The 8478-nt window shown below is 34.8% G+C and overlaps 1 long non-coding RNA gene across 1 annotated transcript; it reads left to right on the top strand.

The window, feature by feature from the left end:
- The first annotated feature begins 3800 nt into the window (after nucleotides 1-3800).
- LOC129747410 (uncharacterized) lies at nucleotides 3801-4972 on the top strand. Its single transcript, XR_008737502.1, has 4 exons — nucleotides 3801-4104; nucleotides 4194-4298; nucleotides 4437-4573; nucleotides 4854-4972. It is a non-coding gene; the product is annotated as an uncharacterized LOC129747410 (long non-coding RNA).
- Nucleotides 4973-8478: the final 3506 nt, after the last annotated feature.

Here is an 8478-nt window from a genome sequence, read left to right on the forward strand (position 1 = left end):
TGCCAACTAAGTTAGACATATCACAAGCCCATAGATTTGTCTAGATTTTGTCATATTTTGTCATTTTTTTTTGTCATATGCCATATATTTGTAACATATTCATCATTTTATGTTCGGATTTGTCATGTTTTTTGTTGAAATTTTGTTATTTTAATGTCGTATTTATCATCATTTTGTCATTTTTCTTACATACATGTATATTTGAAAGTATTTTGTTATATTTTTATTTCATTCTTCATAATTTTGTCAGATTTTTGCCATTATTTTGTCAAATTTTTCCATATTTTTACCACCTTTGTAATAATTTTTTTTATAGTTTTATATATGTTTGTCAGATGTTTCTGATTTTATTGTAAATTTTTTGTTATTATTTTGTCATTTTTGTAAATTTGTTGTCAAATATTTGTTCTTTCATAAGTTCTGTCAGGTCATTTTATGGTCAAATTTTGATTATAATTTTGTCATATATTTTTTCTCATTTGTCTTGTCATAGTTTTGCAGTTTTTGTGATTTTTTTCTTATATTTTTGTCTAATTGTGTTATATCTGTCATATTTTTGGCATAATTTTTTTTACTATATTTGTCGTGTTTTATTCAAAATTTTGTCATTTATCTCTTTTTTGTTTTTCATATTTTTAATTTTAGTAATATTTTTTATATTTTTCCACAGTTTTGTTCTATTTTTGACAATATAACTTTCTTTTTATAACACTTGTCATATTTTTGTTTATTTGTTTCAGTGCTTTTTTGCAGTTTTCTCAAAATTTTTGTTAAATTTTTGTCAGTCATTTTTTATCTATTTTTTGATCCCTTTTACTCATTTCTTATATTTTGGATGGATCATGCGATTTTCACTTATTAACTGCATTTTGAATAGAGCGGAAACCGCCATCTTTTATTTCAAAATGGCGTCGGACAGCCAAATTCGACTTCTTACTTATTGAGTACTTTCATCCAATACCCATATTGTGGGAGTTTCATGTGCTTTTCAGACACTTCCAGCATTTTAAAGTTGAGTGGAAGCGGCCATATTGGATTTCAAGATGGCGTCGTATAGCAAACTCCAACTTCTATCCGTTCAGCCCCTTCACCCTATACACATATTGTGGGACTTTCATGCCACCGGTCGTTTATTGCCAGTTAGAATTTGTTTCAATTGAAAAAGACTGAAACCGCGTTTTTTTCGAAAATCCGCGCTAAAAAACCGTGCATTTTTCATTACCAACACAGAAACGGCTATGATAATTAAATAAATAAACGGTTGAAAAAGATTTTTTAGATAAATCATTTTACGATAAAAAATATCCGAGATAATATTTTCAGTGTATGTCCGGATGAACAGGATGAACTCGCGCGATCCAGCCGGGTCTTCGCATGAAAATTCGCTTGCACTGTGGCCGGTCGATGTTTTTTTCAACGTGTTTCAATGAGAAGCGGTTTGCCGCGCGAATTGGAAATTCGCTTCGCACTTCGCTTCGCGCTCACTGTGAATTCGACCTAAGTGAGACGACCATACAAGATTCATCATGGTCCAAACCAATCGATCGTGTGTCCATTACTAGCTTCAAAATGAATTGTATTGAAAGTTTGTAGATGTTTTTTTTGTGGAAAAATGAATCCAACTGTGTAAAGTGAAATTTTATGGAACAGATTAGATGTAAATTGATGTAGAAAAACATGCGAAAAAATTGCCTTGTCTCCCGGTAGGACATGAACCCACATCTTACGCCTCTCCGGGGCCCATGTCTATTAGACTGAGTAGATTTTGCCTAATAAGATACGAAGTTTCCTTTAAAAAAAAAATTATAAATTGGCTCAAAAACCATGAGCAGGCTCAGTTCCACGAAACAAACATAAAAGTACAAATTTATTCATGTAAAAGTTACTTACAAATTCTGCAAAAAATCATGGATGTGCTTTCAACCAATACTTAGCTTTTATGACCCAGGGTTTGAGAATTTAAAAAATGACCCCAAATCGACTCATTCTTATGTCCATTACAGTGCCCCTAGTTTGTATGGGAATTTTCAAACCTGTGAATTGTTAGGCGCTACAGGCTCAAATTGATCATATGTCTAGCACAAGGTCCCAAGTGAAATTAGGAACAGATCGGACGACGAGAAAGAGAAAAAAATCATCGTATTTAAGTTTGGTAGAAGAGATGAAAAAAAAACCCCGTATAAAAGCGTAATCTCAATAATATTTAATATAACTGTACAATATTTACTTTTCGTAGACGTTAAATTATCTTATATTTGTAAAACAATTTTAACAAGAATTATATAGAAATTTAGTTATCAGTCAGTCTTCACATATTCTAAGTTTGGGGAAAAAATGATGTAGTGTGTTAAAAATAAGCGAACAAACGAAAAGTTAGCTCTTGTAATCATGCAATTTTTGAAAAAAAAAGATGTAAAATAAAAATTCTTCTACGATAAGTCATCAGTTGTTCAAAAGTTGTTTATTATCATAAACTTCTGGGAACTTTTTAGCGAAAAATTGGGAGTTAATTTTTCAAAAATATACGATAAAACAGGAAAAAGGAATAAAATAATCCAACTCTTCCCTACAGTTTCTACAGGAATACTCTCTGAATATTATCTACAACCAAATATTTTAAAAATTTAAAAAATTTGCAATCCAACGCAACAAAAATTGTGGAAATCGGTTATTGTTTTACGAAATGGCATGCATTTCAAATTGAGTGTTCCGGTCGGAGTGTTCGAACTTTTAAGCCTCATTAACAGTGGTGAATATCATCCTTCAAAATGATAGCCCATTTTTGAAGCTTAAAACCTTTTCTATTTTATCTCTAATCGAAATGCAGTCAAAATATTTGTCATAAATTAAGCTTTAAGAAAAACTGTATTGAAAAGAAATAGGCCGGAGTGGGTTAATATTATTGATGAGAAACTGGGAGGAACATGAACCTACCGAGTTTGGTGCCCAGACTTGAATATCGTACTCCAAACCGCAGCGAACAAGCGAGAAATATTAAGCTTTGAGAGTTGTAGTGGTTCGGTGTTCTGGTGTTCCTGATCAGAAATCCCAGGCCTGGTTTTGCTTTTGTCACTGTTACAGCTGAATGTTCCTTGAACGTTAGGAGTTTATCCCCAATATCACCGAGATCTCGAATGGACTCGATTTTTTTCAGAGCCACGTTATCAGCTGTGTAGGGATGCGATATTTCGACTCTACTTCTGGTGAACGTAATGATCATACATTTGTTAAAAGTTCACTTCCATCGCATTTGCTTGGCACCATAGCATAAGCTTATTGAGGTTCTGCCATAGTGACAGACAATCTGTAGGTGAGCTATTGAGCGGTACATTTTGAGATCTTCTGCATATAAAACTCATTCAGAATCGATCAGTTCAAAAAGGTCGTTCATAAATAAATTGAACAAAAGTGGACCCAGATGACTCCCCTGAGGAACTTTGGGTGGAACCATGATGTTTCGAGATTGGATGTGGCGAAAGCATTTCTGCCTTGAAGATAAGACTAAAGCCATTGACCCAACCAATTTGATAATCCCATTTTGTCAAATTTTCAAATCAGGAGCTTTTGGAGTAGCCGATCGAATGCCTTTGCGAAGTCCACGTAGATTGCATATTAGACTGCTCAAATTTGTATGGGAAATTTCAAGCTTGTGAAATGTTATGCGCTGCAGGCTTAAATTGATCCTAGGCCTAGTACAAGTAAAGCATGGATCAACATGAATCTGGACGCACTGTTTATTATACCATACACGGAAAAACTTAGCTACTCATAAAATGTGTTTTGATTACGCATTAGTTTTAACTAATCGTCTGATACTAAAAAAATGTATATCCCGTATTTAAATTTGGGTAACCAAAATACAAAAGTAGCTAAATAATTTACATCGTTTAGGCAATTCTGTATAAAAAGTTGTTGTTTTTGGAATTTCGTCAAACAGGGATGCCAACAGCAAATTGCAGAAGCTTTCCGATGGAGGCAGTACGACCGAAGTAGAATAATAAAATTTTAAGAAATTTTGCGCGCTACATGGTGTTGATGGTCATTCATGTAAGCATGAATTTGTTGCTCGTTGGCTGAATGCTGGAAATTTTGAGTCCCGGTTAAGTAAGTAAATTTACAAAAGTCCGAATTTTTCGTTGGATTTCCGGAGCTGAACAATTTTTAAATTGCTTTTTGTCTTTGTTCTATTATAGAGCTTGACAGACCGAATTTCATATCAACAGCGCGGCGTAACGTGAAGAAGCATGATACGGCCGTTAGTGGACAACAACCGAAACCCAACGCAAGCGGATCAAAAAGTAAGAACCCAATTTGCACAGCGGCTGGACAAGAGCAAAAATTCATTTTTCAAAGGAACAGTCAAAAGCAAAACGAGCAAAAGTTAATGGATTCCTTCTCCTTCCGATGGTGATATTTATTTATATTTTTCTTTGTAGACTACAAAAAGTTGCCAATGTGAAGCATGTGAACCCATCTAGGAAGTGGTGACCACTAAAAGAAAGAGGATCCGCTGAAAATTTAAAAAAAATGATATGGGAGATAGGAATTATCACAGGACAGCAACTATAAAACGGTAATTGAAACTAAATTAAAAATCAAAATCTTCTAACTGATACCTGGACAGGACAAATAATGGCTACGACAATACCTGAATTGAATTTAAATTTTAAAACAATATTTAGACCGAATTTTTTAGTTACAACAATATTAATTCGCAAGCTTACACTTTACATGATAACTATATTTATTAACATTCAGAAGTCATGTTATGCTTGTTCAAATTATAATTGGCTATAGTTTTTCAGATTCTTCATAATTTCAGCTTTAATTAATTAATACGATATTTTTTTTAGATATTACGTTCACTGTTTCGGGTGAGTCCCCAGATAGACCCAAAAATCCCTTGCTGGAGAACAGGTTACGATGAAATTGGATAAATAATGACGATCCATCAATCACCGCTCAAGCGCCATTTCCATTTTAAGTTTCAAGTTTTGTAATTTTTATATGTTTTTTGCAGTGTAACCATGTATCAAAATGTGTTTATTAATAAAGAATTAGAACGACTAAATCATTTTCAAAATTTTTGTTTGCTGTATTTTTTTTCATTTTGGAGGAAACTTAATTATTTCAATTCTGGCACCCCTGCAAAATATACAGAATTGAGCAACTGGCTGAAAGCTTGAAATGTATAAAAGCTTTTTGCACACGCTATGCGTAAAGAGCCCAAACTTAAAACTAAGTGGAGACACTTTTCTTGAAACTGTATGGATTTTTATACAGATTAGAGTAACTTTTGTTACCGTGTAGGTCGATTCACGCACTGCCTGGCCTCACTGTTTTTGACACTTCGCGATTCCTGTTTTGATTTCTTATTTTCCAATTCTGCACGCTGAGGAAACAAAGCAAATATTTGGGTCTTCATTGAATTCTCAATCACACGTTTTAGAAATAGTTCTCAGTTCAATTTTGGGATAAAAATAAATTTAAAAAGGAAATTAGTTGTAAAGAAATTAAATATTTTTAACATGTCAAATAATGAGAAATAAATCATTTTGTTTGTTAATCCAGCTGAAAACAGAAATATAGGAATAAATGGATTTAAACTTAAAAGTTAAACAATCTGACGTTTTTTTTGCCTCGAAAATATCATATCGTAAAAACTTAGAACAGTTCAGCCCTTTTCACAGTATGTTTACCGGAGAATTTTACAATATTGTATTCTTCTTTCCCTGAGCAGTGTTATCGTACAAGTATGTGTATTTGTTCACAGCTTCCGGTCAAAATAACACAAGAAACTTCCAGACAATCAATTCGATACATTCCAATTCTTTAGAAGCTTCCAAATTTTGCTATTTGAAGGTATTTTTTATTTCAAGTAGAAGCGCTGCCCTAGAATATTCAATGCAAAGTGAGTTGGTCCAGAACAAATGCGTTGAAGAAGGGTTTTGAAAACATGTTGAAACATTTTCATAAACAAACCTCCTTTTCGAAATTTTTACGAATTTGCAACTTTCTGTTTATTTCCAAAGAGATAAACATGAGAAACCAAAAAATGCGCTAAATTTAATTCACAAAATGGAACTTGGTTTTTTGCTATCCTTAAACTGAGTTTTGAGTTAAATTTCATGACCGTGCAGCAACACGAAAAATTTCGCCGCGCTCCATTTATCGTTCGTAAAATTTTGTAAACAGGACGCGCGAACTGTCACCACAAAAGGGAGAATACGTCATCGTGAATCGACCCATAGCGCTCCTCCCGATAGGAAATACACCCTACTATTCACCATACTTAGTCGGCTCGCGAATGGTGCGTTGGCCGATTTTCGTTCATACTAATCGGCCTATTGTTGCAACGTCGCTTATGGGAGTTTTTGCTGGGCATCAGCCGATTAGTAAGCCGATTTCGTAGGCCTATCAAATAGGGTGATGAGTAGCACGATTGTGTACACTCAGAAATAAAAAAAATATGAAAATTATTATATTTCAATAACTCCGATATTTCTCGGACATTAATATCCAGAAATATTAAAAAATAACTATTTCAGATATTTAAATTTATGCATCCGAATAATTTCTTGGCGTGTAATGATCCAATGCATAAAATTTAATAACCGAGAAATTATATATTATTTTGTTCAAACAAACGCTTTGTGCGTTTGAGTCCTAACTAAACGGGTATGAGCACATGCTAGATTCTTCAGTTGCTAAATGCCTTTCAACTTGACTGCATGCAGATTCCATTCTTTTTAAATATTTATCTGAATCATATTTAAAAAAGGATGGACTCAATTGCAGCAAGTAATATTACCAGTGAAATGCACATGTTTTTATGCTATGGTCAATTATGCACATTGACCATAGAACATGAACGAAAATCAAACGATTTTCGTTTGGTTTTTCTGTTTATTTCTGCTTTAAGCGTTTGCCTTTACGTTACGGTTCAAACTTTTATTTCTGACCACCAGGTGTCGTTCCATAACATTTCTCAATGCATAAATTTTAATCGCAGAAATATTTCCCAGTGAGAAATATCCCAGTAATTACACCATGAGAAATATCCGTGTGCGTAAAGAGGGAGATATGTGAAAATACCTAAAATATAACTGTTTGATATTTTATTTATTTCTGAGTGTAGGAACCAACTAAATCACCTGATTAGTAGGAGGATAAAGTTGATGAGATATTCCTACCCAATCGTACTAAATAGCCGGATTGATTGACAGCAAAAATTGATTTTTCTTCGTACCACCCAACTCAATCCGACTAAATAGCAGAATTGATTGGCCTCAAAAATCGATTGTTTTTCCTACCACCCTACCCAATCGTACTAAATAGTCGGATTGATTGACCGCAAAATAGAACCACCCGACCAAAAAGGTTTATTAGTCACATGATTTAGTAAAATAAACCTGCGAAGCCATATTTAATAGCAGTATGGACTTGACTGGAGCAAGTCCAGTGGAGATTTTTCTTATGAGAATGCCGAAATCTTTTAACTTAGCCGATCTGGAAACGACATGTCCTGCGAAGAAGCTTGCCATCCAAGCACTGCATCTAGAAACTGACCCACGGTGAGGGCGGCGGAATTCATAAACGATGCCTCCATCGGAGTCAGGAACACCTTCTATTACGGCTTCAGGCATATCCGGCAAACGTTCGGGAACGTCATCATGATGGAACCGATAGAAATGCGCTCGCCACTCCAACGAACCGCTGATGAGCACCGACGAGGCCTCCCTTGCTGTCGTGGGCCAAGCTTTCCCATCGATGAACTCCATCACACAACAAATGTCAAAAACTATTCAGTTATGACTATTCCATACTAAATAGGCTTAAAATATGTCAACTAAATAGAGTCCTACGAAAACCTACTAAATTGTCTAGTCCCCCCCGATAACGTAGATCAACTTATTGTGATACTAAATCATACGTAATTGTGTGAGCCTACTCATCAGCCGATTTAGTATGGCACCTATTTCATATTCAAGCGTAGCCCGATTAATCGGCATACTAAATAGGGTCATTGATTTAGTAGGGTGATTCATAGCCAGACTAAATCGGCACTCAACTAATGGCGTATTTTTTTTTGATTCCGGATTTGGCTCTAGAACCGTCAGAATAAAAAAGCAAGTTTCGGGTTTCGAGTTATTCCATACGTAGGTGTGCGTGAGAACGAGCGCAATGTTTACATGCAGCTGTCATTTTGTTCTCTCTTCTGGATTTCTTCATTCGGTTCTTCACATCCGGATTGCAGTTTTTTGTGACCGGATTGCACTGGACTGCAGATAGTACGATTTTGCTTGGCTGAGAGGTTCAAAATCGCGGCAATAATCATTTGCCCGTTCATTATTTCAACTGTTTTGTTTTCAGCCAAAAACAGCTGTTTAATGTTTTGACAACAACGTTGAGAGTATTGGTGAACTTCTCGCAAAACTGACTTTTTTCTCAGGGCGACTCCGTCCCTTTTTCGAGCGA

The sequence above is a fragment of the Uranotaenia lowii genome, chromosome 2, assembly GCF_029784155.1.
Source record: "Uranotaenia lowii strain MFRU-FL chromosome 2, ASM2978415v1, whole genome shotgun sequence".
Taxonomy (NCBI): domain Eukaryota; kingdom Metazoa; phylum Arthropoda; class Insecta; order Diptera; family Culicidae; genus Uranotaenia; species Uranotaenia lowii.